The following is an 11,639-nucleotide window of genomic DNA, read 5'->3' on the forward strand; positions in this document are numbered from 1 at the left end:
CAGGTAATATACCCAGGCACCCCAAATACTCTGTCTTTCTTGATTTCTTCTGCCATGACAAGGATGCCAAGGAAACACTCAACCTATCAGACATTCCACAGTCTCACCATATTGCCAGTCCATCTATTATTTTCTTCTTTAGATATTTCAGTGTATAAAAATGTAAAAGTGAGTTAGCTATATATAGAATCATCTTTAAACAGGAGGAATTAAAATAAATACTTTAGGCATCTGTAGTGAAAAGGAAACCTTGTTAAACATTTAGTTTAGTACTTTGAAATATCTGTGGTTTTATCCATCTACTCTTTAAAAAAGATGATCATGGCAATAACCTGGGTAGGGGATTGATCATTTATGGCTTCAGGGGGGGTTGTCTGATTAGACAGATCTAAGATGGTGACTGTGGAATCAGAAACCACCACCACTCCTAACCCTGCACCTGCAGAAGAAGAAAAAACTGAAACCAATCAGGACGCTGCCAACCCTGAAGACCACATTAAACATCCACTACAGAACAGATGGACACTCTGGATTTTTAAAAAATGATAAGAGCAAAACTTGGCAATTTAACCTTCGTCTGATCTCTAAGTTTGATACTGTTGAGGACTTCTGTGCTGCATACAACCATATCCACCTTTCTAGTAATTTAATGCCTCGCTCTGACTATTCGCTGTTTAAGGTTGGGATCGGACCTATGTGGGAAGATGAAAAAAAAAACAACTGAGGAGGATGATGGCTAATTATGTTAAACAAACAGCATAGACGAAGTGACCTTGATCCCTTTTAGCTAGAGACACTGCTGTGCCTTATTGGGGAGTCATTTGATGACTACAGTGACGATGTGTGTGGAGCTGTTGTTATTGTCAGAGCTAAAGGCGATAAGATAGCATGTGGACTACTGAGTGTGAAAACAGAGATGCTGTTACACATATAGGGAAGGTATGCAAGGAAAGGTTAGGACTTCCTCCAAAGACAGTGTTGGCTATCAGTCCCATGCAGACACAGTTACTAAGAGCAGCTCCACCACTAAAAATAGGTTTGTTGTTTAAGAAGACCCCTTCTGACTATTCTCTCATAGGAGACTGCAATCAGGATTTGGGAGCTGAACCAAAGCCTCTTCAAAAGCAGAGTGGACTGCATTGAAATTTGATTTCCATCTAAATGTTGCTAAGATATATGAGAAGTCTCATTCGCCTTTGTCTTGAACGTCTGTGTTCAAATATTTTTTTTCTATTTTGACTAGAGAAATTATTATCCCAATCAAAGAATTTATAGTACACATCATCCCCAGAATCCATAAATGTGTTGCTGGCCCCCTCTGTAACAGCTTTTAGTAGAATCATTACTATTACAAAAACATTTATCTATCCACAATATTCAGAAAAGAACTTGCATTTCTTTACAGAGAATTACTTCTCTTGTACATTGCATTGTAGGCAGTAACATATTTTTACTGGTTTGGAAGAGTATGATGTATACCATTTTCTTGCAATTTTCTTTGTTTCTTTTTTTACAGCATTCTATTTTTTTTTTTTGCTGTAATCTATGCTGATAGCTGAGAGATTTAATTTATGTGTTTCCCTACTTGATAACATTAGTGATTCTGATTTTTTTGTTTTGTTTTTAATTTTTTTTTTACTTATGTAACATGGGTAAAGCATCTGAGTATATGACATGAAGGTGGGATAAACATTAATGTTGTGCATTCTTTGGTAAGTTTTTTTTGTAACATAGCTTTGCTAAAAATTTATGCATTTCAGTCAAATCAATGGTATATGTTTGTGTGATTTGCTAAACATAATTGTGGATTTTAAAAATGTAAAATCATAAATACATTTCTAACTATATATAGTATGTCTATTTTTGTATCTTATGCTTTTATTTTAACACTTTGTATTACTTAGGTTATATTTTACTTTGTTTAAAAAATGGCTCAAATAGAAAAGCAGTCCCATTCACATTAAGACAGTGTACAAAACTGTAAATAAAATGTGTACAGTGAATTGTCTTTAAAAAATATAAACCAACTATGGTCATTCCATATGATAGCAATCAGTAGCCTTTGCCTTTTTCAGAAATAATGTATACTTTATGGAATAAAATATTATATCATCTTGATTATCATCACCATCTTTGCCTTTGGGATTTCCTAGGGAGCAATGCTTCCCTCTGATTCTCTCTCTCTCTCTCTCTCTCTCTCTCTCTCTCTCTCTCTCTCTCTGTCTCTCTCTCTCTCTCTCTCTCTCTCTCTCTCTCTCTCTCTCTGTCTCAGTCTCTCTGTCTGGCTCTCTCTCTCTTTCTCTCTCTCTCTCTGTCTCTGTCTCTCTTTCTCTGTCTCTGTTTCTCTCTCTCTTTCTCTGTCTGTCCCCCACTCTCAACGAGCTTGTTACCAATCTTTTTTTTCCTTTAACTCAATCTTCAGTAATTAATGAGCATTTTTTCCACTCTGTCCCTTTGATTTGTAACCCACAGCTCTTATTGTATAAATATATTCCATGTCCTCCACTGCCTTGTTCTTTTGTTCTTATTCCCTCAATCTGACTAAAGGTCTCCAAAGTCCCACTCAGGATCTTCAGACATCTTCCATTATTCTCCTTGGAATGTCTTATCTATAGGCTCCAAATTGCTTTCATCTTGAACTTTTCCTTTCTCAGGTCCACTACTTTCTTGCAGTCTCTGAGATCTGGCTCTCTCCTGATTACATGGATTCCTTGACCATTATTTTGCATACTGGTTACACACTAAATGATGTCCTTCCTTCCCACTAACGGCTCATAGTGGTAGTGTAGAGAGATACTGCTTATTGCTTATCAGCACTTCTATACTCTCCCTCTAACACTATCACTCATTAACCTCCTCTTCTTCAAGTTTTATTCAATTCACATTTATCTAACAATTAAGACTCTAAAATCTGTTACCATCTCATAGTAAACTCTCCTTCCTACATCATAGTGCCTAGATTAAAACCTTTCATCTCCAACTCCTACCCTTGTCTCCAAGTATCTTCAACTCCTACATTCACACCAGGGAATTTCAACATGCATGCCAATATTCCCTCAAACAACCTAACTTCCTTATTGTTCAATTTATTAATTCCCAAAGAACTATCCCTACACCCCATCTCAGGTACTCACAGAGATAACGTTAATCTGGCCATCAACCAAAGATGTTATGCTTCCATGTTAATACACTCTGAAATTATTATATCTATTATGATTTCATCTTTCCATCTACCTTAAGACCCTTAACCGAATTCTTTATCCTCACCATCACATCTGACACATTCACTCTTCAATTCTTTTCTGTCATTGCCACTACTCTGCATACACTCTCCTTCCTTCCCCATCTTGACCCTCCTTGGTGAAACATTTAAACTCTATACAATCCACTGGTCTCAAATCCCTAGCCACCTTGCTCTGTTGAAATATCCCATCTAATTCATTTTCAGGTCTCCCATATACAACCCTTATTAATTCTGTTATTGCTATATCTTTGATGCAGGTTCTTTTCACATCTAGACTACTGGAAACGTCTTTTGTTGGTCTTTTTCCATTCCAGTCTATTCTACACTCACATGCCTGAAGTGATCTTCCTAAAGAATAGGACTGATCTTTTAACCCTCCTCATCCTCAGTGAACTCTGGTTACTCCCTATTATCACAAAATCAAGTCTAAATTCCCAGTTGTCTATTAAAGTCCTTCATAAACTGGTATATTCAGACCTTTCACATTTCCTTATGCATGTACTCTTTGAGCAAGCTGTTCTAGCATCTTTGCTGTTTCCTTCAAAAGATATTCTATCTCCTGACTATCTCTTTTTTCCTAGTTGACTCTTGGCAGTGATTGTGTTTTTGTATCTCCTTGTACCCATTGTTTAATATGTTGTCTGACAAGTAGCAAGCTCAATAAATCCTTGTTGTTTTACTGATTAACCCTCATCTAAAATTCTCATCTAGGGGAAAATCAGTAATATAAAACTAATTACTCAATATGAAAAGAAATATATGCGGAGGGGCGGCCAGGTAGCACAGCGAGTGAGAGCACCAGTTCCAGTGTCGGGATGACCTGGATCAAATCCCGGGCTCAGATACTCAGCACCACACCCAGAAATAACTGGCCGTGTAAACTTGAGCAAGTTACTTAACCCCAATTGCTTTAAAAAAAAAAATTAAAAGAAATATATGCTGAAACATGGATAGACCAAGGACTCATAGGTCTATCTATCTATCTATCTTTGGCTATGTTGTTGACAACATGGTGTACTAGGAAGAGGCCTGGCTTTGAAGTCAGAGAGGAAAAAAAATACCTGCACATGAATCATGACTCCCTAGGTATTTCTCTGAATGATTTTGGACAAGTCTTTTTACATCTCTTGCCTTTAGTTTGCTCATTTGTTAAATACTTGAGTGGATTAGATTATCTCTATTCTCAGTTCCAATTTTATCTCATGTGAAGCACATTAAAAATAAACCTACTTTACAAGCCAATACTTTTAGACCTTCAATAACATAATCCTTTTGGGGAAGGGCCAAGAAAGAATTGCATACTATTGAAGTTAACCCTACTGCATTATAAGGTTACAAAAACCTTTTATTATGCTTAGAGGAATATTTATTGAATGTAAGATTCCAAATGAAATTTATCTTAGTAGTTATAGAATGTCTAACGTTGTGAATGACCAAGACAAATTTATGAATATTTTAATTTTAAAGACTTCTATGGTACTAAAGAAAATAAAATTAAATTCATTTGGGTGCTGTTTCTCCCTATCTCCCAGATTGAAAGTGCAATAACCACTTCTGGCTAAGCATAAACCATTTGTGATTGGATTGGGGAAAAGGAAGGGAAAAATGACTTATTAAGTGCCTACTGTGTGCTAGGCAATATACTCATGAATACTTTTAAAATATTATCTCATTTGATCCTCACAGCAATCCTGGAAAATAGTTTTTATTATTATCATTCCCATTTTGTAATTCAAGTAACTGAGTGCAAGCCTTCTTGACACCAGGCTCTATCCACTCCATCATCTAGCATTCAACTGTTCTGTTGCCAACCTTGTCTTGTTGGTCTCTCAATAGTCAGCTGGTTCCCCTCTACCTCTGCCATTCTTGCCATTTTTAGTATAGATATCTGATTAGTTTAGGCTTCCATAGGAACTCAGGGATTCACCTACCTCAGTCTCCTCAGTAGTGGGAACTATAGCTCTATACCACCATGATTAGAATCCTCTGGCTATTCAACCTTTAGCTACAGTAATATCTTATTATAATTAAATTGGTCAAAGGTTGTAAGAAATCCCTATTTATGGAACTGAAATTCTGTAGGGTAAAATTTTATGGATTACTCATTAGCTGACATGTACCCAGAAATCACTTCTTTGTAATTGTGAATCAAGTAGCTATTTTGTTTTTATTTCTCCTCATATATACTGCAGCCAACTTTCTTTATTAACTGTTTTCCAAACTCTGAACTTTACCTTTTCTCTTTGTTCTGATATATGTTGTCCACTCTTCCCCCTGATCATTTCCAAAACACACTCATTTCTGTGTCCTTTAATCCTTAATTCCTGTGAGGGCATGTTCATGCACCACTTTCTATGTAGACTATTTCATGACACCCTTGATTGTTGGGTTTCTTTCCCTTCTTAAACAAACCATTGTAACTTATCAGCTTACATTATTAAATCTCAGAGTAACATACAAACCCCTATTAGGTGTATTTTGATGATGATGATGATGAAAATGATGATATATTTTGTATCCAAAATCCCTATCAGATTGCTTTGTACACAGCAGGCACTTAATAAACACTTGTTGAATTTAATTATGAGTCCTTGAGTTACTCACCCATTCATATATTATATACCTCAAAGCACGAACTTTGTGTTAGGATCATAGCTTTAGCATTGAAAGTAATCTTAAAGGTTATCTGTTCCATTACATTCATTTTATAGATAAGGAAGCTATGTCGCAGAAAGGGAAAGCAACTTACCCAAGGTTCCATTGGGAGGTAGTGACCTAGGATTGAACCATGGTCCTTAACCTCCAAATATGCTGTTTTTTTGGCCTTTGTCATGCTGCACGATTTTAAATGGAACAGAATAAACATTTACTTTTCAAGAAATGTATTGGCCCTTGGAAATTCATTGACAGGACATATAAGTTCCTTAGCTAAACTGTAGAATTTTACAAAGTATTAAAGAGGGTCTAACTCATAAAGCAAACTGTAAGCCTCATTAATCACTTTCACTATATTTTGTATGTGCTTTCGATGAATAATTTTATTAGAAGTATTCAATATAGATAATACCAAATTAAATGGATTTTTCCAAAATTCATTACAGGCATTAAAATAAATCAGACTATTAAGTGAAGAAAAAAGTAAAATCTAAAGAAGGAACATAATTCTACATAACCGCATGACAAAGTCTATTCATCAAATAAGGAGGAATTGAGGCCCTTCATCCAAAACTCTACATTAGAGAGGGGGAGACAAAACTCTACTCAACACCATATCTTGATTATGACATTCTTCAAAGAAGAGATCAACCAGGAAGAAGTATTCCATACTGAATGTGCAATTAGAAAGAGGGAGTAGTAGGGAGAGGGAGAAAATATCCTTTTCTCTTCCCAGATTTTTTTTGTAACTAGGTATTATATTTGCTTCATCAGTTAGAGATGATATGGAAGGAGAACTGAGGTGAAATGCATTGATTACTGAAATCAATGATGGTATAGGAAATAAATTAGCAAAAGTTAATATTTAGGTTCAAATGAACTATTAGAATCAGGGAAAAAATTCACATATTGATCTATAGTTTGAGAAGCAACATGTTAATAGTAGATAGTTGGCATTTAGCCAAAAAAACAGAAAAACCCTGGGTTCAAATCCTACTTTTCATCGATATTGGTAGTTGAACACCTAGGGAAGTACCGACAGGTTAGTGCTGTAGGCAATTTTTTAAAACTCTAAGATGTAGAAAGTTGTTTTGGTAGCAAGAGTTTCCTCACCTGGAATTCCCTATACTGATGAAATCGCAGATCCAGGCCTATGCCTAGACATAGATTCTCACTAAATTAATGTTCTTTTTTTTGTTGGCCTATAGAAATGATTGCTTATTGACCAATGACAGATTTGATTCAGAATATCAAGTATTAGTAATGCCAAAAGGATTAGAAATAAACCTTTTTTGGGGAAATGTCAACATCTAGTATGCTATTCCCTTTTCTGCTACATTGTCAAAAACTGAACCATTTTGAAATTGTTTTCAAATTCAAATTAAAGTAATAAAAGAAGGAACATTTACTTGACTTTATTTATTACATTTCATAAGATTCTGGCCTTTAAAGTTTCTCTTTAAATGAAAAATTTGAAGCCAGAATGACAGTCTTCTACAAAAACAATAGTTCATTCAATATGCATTCAGAGATGCATGTTTATGTGCTTTTTAAAATCAAATACCACATATGCTGTAAAATATTTCCAGATTTGGACTATGTTTTTTCCCTTCCTGAATTTTATAATTATTTAATGATTTAATAGATTTTAAGTGTTAATTATAGGATAATGAATTTGATCATTCCAGAGCAGAAATTATTTAAAGGATAAGTGCTTATTGATGAATTGAGCACTCAATCCATCAACAGGCTTTCCAACCTACTATGCATACTAAGTAATGTGTGAAGGGCTGTACACAGCTTGTAGGGAGAGTTAATGAAATGGCTCTTCCTCAAGATTATAACATTTTTTTTTAAGCAATCGGGGTTAAGTAACTTGCTCAAGGTTACACGGCCAGTTATTTCTGGGTGTGGTACTAAGTATCTGAGCCCGGATTTGATTCCCAGGTCATTCCAACACTGGAGCTGGTGATCTTACTCTCTGAGCCACCTGGCCACCCCTAAGATTATAACATTTTTCAATAGAAATATTATAAGAATTGCATAGACACAAAGGACTTGGAAAGGCTTCCTGCGTTCATGAAAATGATACATAAGGGTAAGGATACAGTTTTGAGTTCCAAACACAAGGAATAGCTTGGGTAAATAAAAAGAGCATGGTGACATTTAAAAATCAACTGTTTGACATGAAACAAGCTATACCTCAAATGGTTGGGACTTTTATTTATTTATTTTAATTTTTTTTTTCACCATGAAGACAAAACCTATGTTTTCATTATGAGAAAACCCCCAGGTGAGTGAGTGTTTTCTATTAGATGCATTTTATTTAAAGTCTAAGAATGGATCACAATATTTTGTTTGATGGTTGTAAGTAGAACAAAAATCACTTAAAGCTTAACCAGGCCCACTTCTTCCTAATTTCCAATATTGTTTCCATGTTAATTTGCACAAAGACAAGGAACCATTAAGGAGGTTGAAATGAATTATAAATTCCATTTTTGTATGATATCCCTAATCAAGTTCATGTATGGACAGTAAAGGGAAGATAACTTCTAAAGTCGCTCTGTAAGAAGAGAGGCCACAGAAGCATAGAAGAGGTAGCAAAAGAAGATATTACAAAAGGGGCAGCTCTGAACCCAACAGTGAAAGAGGATCCTTCTGAGAGCAGCAGGGAAGAGGAACATTCTGTAATGGGAGTTGGAGAGATTTCTTTGTTCTTCTCTTTAATTTTTTTTATTGATATCTTTTTTCCCACATTATCAAAGGAATCCCCAGTATGAAAAATAGACAGAACTGATCAATATATTGAAAAAAAAATCTGAAAGGATATGCAATGTTTGATACCTGTGGACCTCCTACTTCAATGAAAGGTTGGGTTCATATCTCCTAACTTGAATTATGCTTTATCTTTATAATTTCAGAATATTCAATTTTGATTTTTGTATGTCCAACTCTTTCCCTTTCCATTGTTGGATTCATGAGGCTCTTACTTCAGCCCCTGTTTATATAGTACTTTTCATGCTTCTCTGTACTTATCACATATATAGTTTCTTATAGGACAGTAATATTCCATTATATTCATGTGCCACAATTTCTTTAGCCATTCCCCAGTTGATGGACATTTACTTTGACTGACCTTGACTTTTGCTAGATTTATGAAGCATGTGGGCTATGGAGATGTTGAAGTTTAGGGATACTGGGATCTTGAAATAGTTATATGCAGGTCCTACCCAAATGAATTTGACCTAAGCCTTCTTTCAGTCAAAGAAAAGAAGGTTTATTTAAAAAACTGATAGACAATAATTCTAAAAATCTGCCATATTGGCCAGACTCTTAGGGAATCTCAACATTCCCTAAACTCTTAAGAAATCTGAGCACTTTCATGGAGTCAAGATGGATCTTTTGTACAGAAAACTATGAGAACAGAAAAGGAGTCTAGATGGAATTAAGGGAGTGGTGGTCTAGAGTGGGGCCAGATACAGATAATGAAAAGGCAGTTAACAAATTTGGACTGACTAATTGCCCAAGGGGAATGCTGGGGACCTGGGCCTTTTGGAAAAGTCCTGGGGCTTTTCCTTTTTGGGGGTCTAGATCCCAAAGACATGATCTTTTCCTTTTAGGAATTCAGATCCCATACCCATCATTCCCCTCTCAAACAAATGGGATACAAATTCTTCTGGGGCAAGGCCAAAGTTCTCAGCTTCTGAAACTACTTCCTACTGGCCCTGCCTCAAGGGGGTCCCAAAGAGGAGGCTGATTGGAACTGGACACAGGCTGCATCCAAGAGATGAAGGGTGGGAGGAGGCATTTGCTGGTACCTGCCATTTGCTAACAACTGTAGGTGAATGGCTTTTAGTCTGCAAGACACAAATCTGATAAGCAAGGCAGCTGGGCCCAGATATTGGGAGAAGTAAAACTGCAAGAGTACTATTAAAATAATTTATGTTTGACTTGCAGGATTATCTGATCTTCTTACTTTCTCAAAAATCTCAGGAAAACTTTTACAGGTAGAAGTTTTCCACCCCTGGATTTGATAGTTTTACAAATGAATTTGCCAGAGACAGACTTTTACTCCAATTAAGACAAAAGACTAGGGAGGGGAGTGGCTAGGTAGCTAGGTGGCACAGTGAATAGAGCACTGGCCCTGGAGCCAGGAGGACCTGAGTTCAAATCCAGCCTCAGAGACTTAACACTTACTAGCCTGTGACCTTGAGCAAGTCACTTAACCACAATTGCCATCAAAGAAAATTGTACTGAAATTCTCTTCCATAGATCAAACTGAAGATGTTTCTGATTTATTTTCATTTGTTTGGGAGTATGTAATGACTACACATTCAGGTCAAAGATCTAACACCCTTTTGTTGTGCTTTTATCTTTTACTGACCACTTGATCTGATTATAGATATTTGTTATAAAAGGATAAAGCAGGGACAAGATTTATACATGATAAATATCCATAATTTCAGATAATTTACAGTTTTCTAATCATGCAGTTATCAATTCCATCTCATAGCCAGACTCAGGAATAGTCAGCTGGGTAACATTCCTTTTCAAAGGAACACAATGGGGAAACTGATCCAGGAAGTCCCATCTTAGACGGAGGCTAAAGTTGTCCTCTCACACCTCCCACCTGTAACACATTCTATCTGAGTAGATTGTGTCTTGTCTCTCAGATGGTAAATATAGACTATTGATTATTGATATATCATTATGATCCATCAGGCAACTCAAAACAAAATCACTTATGGTTCTAAGAGTTTTACCTTAAACAGCAAGTTTCACTAATCAAAACTGAGGGGGGAAAATTCCCAGGATTTAGATCTCAAATTTTAAATTTGTCCAGTTGTAAAAATAAACAAAGAAACAATCATTAGAGATCATTTCTAAATACTTGCAAATTGTCAGCAAGTTCAGTGTTTAGGAACTCCATAAACCAAACAAGCTTTTTGGAAAGTTTACACATTAAAACAATAACCAATAATCTTACAATTTTCATAAGTGATAGTCAAAATGATGTAACCAAATTATGAAAGTCACTTGAGATAACTGATACAAAAATTTCCCAATTTGATACTTCCAACAAACCTATTACCAATAAGGTGACTTCGATTTTCTTGAATGCATTTCCAAATTACACAGAGAATTGGCATCTCATCATTAACATGCTAAAACTACCCCTTTTACCTAACCCAAGTTCAGAGCCTGGCTGACTTTCTACCTCCAACTGTCTTGATAAGATCACTTTTCTCTCTCCCTACTACTGTTGGGGTGGTGTGTAGTAGAATGGGGTGATAACCAGGATGTGCAGAACCTGGGTGATACTTGCAGGCTTTCTGAGTTGCCTGAGGGCCCAAATCATTGCTAGTAGACCCATGTGGTAAACTGTTGCTCCTCCCCCCTTCTTATAGGTATAGGAGGATGAATTAGAAGGGGGAGAGGGTGATACTATCTTTTTTTATGAGAGGGGTTAACCGAAAAATCTGGGATTTTTTACAGCCCCTGAAATGAGAAATCCTCTTGACTCAAGGGAAGGGAGTGAGTGGAGGAAGGGCATGACCAGGGTTTTAAGGAGTTGTTTCAAAATTCCTTAATGGTCAATCACAAAACCTCCAGAATCTGCTACCATGTTTCCCCGATAATAAGACACTGTCTTATTATTTTTTTTTGGACAGCAAAACACCAGAGGGATTATTTTCAGGGGAGGGCTTATTTTAATGAACATTGACAGCAATTTTAATAA

General features: G+C 36.1%; 1 pseudogene; it reads left to right on the forward strand.

The window, feature by feature from the left end:
* The first annotated feature begins 378 nt into the window (after positions 1-378).
* On the forward strand, positions 379-1,057 carry LOC138158428 (eukaryotic translation initiation factor 4E pseudogene; annotated as a pseudogene).
* Positions 1,058-11,639: the final 10,582 nt, after the last annotated feature.

Source organism: Petaurus breviceps, unplaced genomic scaffold (assembly GCF_028583685.1).
Source record: "Petaurus breviceps papuanus isolate PSGF00001 unplaced genomic scaffold, PetGlider_PUasm1.0 174, whole genome shotgun sequence".
Lineage (NCBI taxonomy): Eukaryota > Metazoa > Chordata > Mammalia > Diprotodontia > Petauridae > Petaurus > Petaurus breviceps.